Genomic DNA, 979 nt, shown 5'->3' with positions numbered 1-979 from the left:
CACCCAGGCTCTGGAAAAACTTTATTTGAAAGTGCGCCGGAAAAAAAGAAAAGAAAAATGTGACCCAAAATAAAAATCTGATCACCACCAACATCACGTTTTTAATACTTCATCAGGCTTGGAAGTTTTTATCACTGTCAAAAAAAGAAAAATAGGACATATTAAAATATATAAGTACGTAGTAACCTGTATATATAAAAATTATATATATATATGTATGGAACACGAAGGGATGAGATCGTCGAGCAGTGATGGTAGGCCTGAACACTTCAAAATGTTATTATTATTATTATTATTATTATTATTATTATTATTATTATTATAAATGTAGCCATCATCATTACTCCTCCCCTCTTTCAGTATGGTAATAAATATCTAGGATTTTATATATTTTAGATATTAAATCTTGGATTTTATATATATATATATATATATATATATATATATATATATATATATATATATATATATATATATACCATCTATATACACCATATGCTTGTTTAGCATGTTAATTAATTCTTTACATGTCTTCACCACCATACATTGATTGTACATACTTATATAGATCATATTTATACCTATTTATAATACCTACTACACCTGTACATAAGACATCCATTCTCCTGTACATATCACCCCCATAGCTGTATATCTTTACTGTAATTTATTGTAAATATGCCATTTATGCATTTCTGGTTGGATGTCAATGGCTCTGTACATGTACTCTGCACAATGACAATAAAGATGAATCTAATCTAATCTAATATGTATAATAATAATAGTCTAATAATTGTATATACACCAGTATACTTGCTACTATTGATATAAATTACAGCACACAATGAACTGCTCAGCAATTTCTGATTCATATGCATTTTTCTTTACCTAAAAATTAATTAGTAGTATTATCTGTGAAGACATTACCAGTTATCTGCTACTCAGACCACCATATGTAACACCCGTGTTTTCTTCTTCT

The sequence above is a fragment of the Hemibagrus wyckioides genome, linkage group LG03, assembly GCF_019097595.1.
Source record: "Hemibagrus wyckioides isolate EC202008001 linkage group LG03, SWU_Hwy_1.0, whole genome shotgun sequence".
NCBI classification, from domain to species: Eukaryota; Metazoa; Chordata; class Actinopteri; order Siluriformes; family Bagridae; genus Hemibagrus; species Hemibagrus wyckioides.
This window is presented reverse-complemented; position numbering follows the sequence as displayed.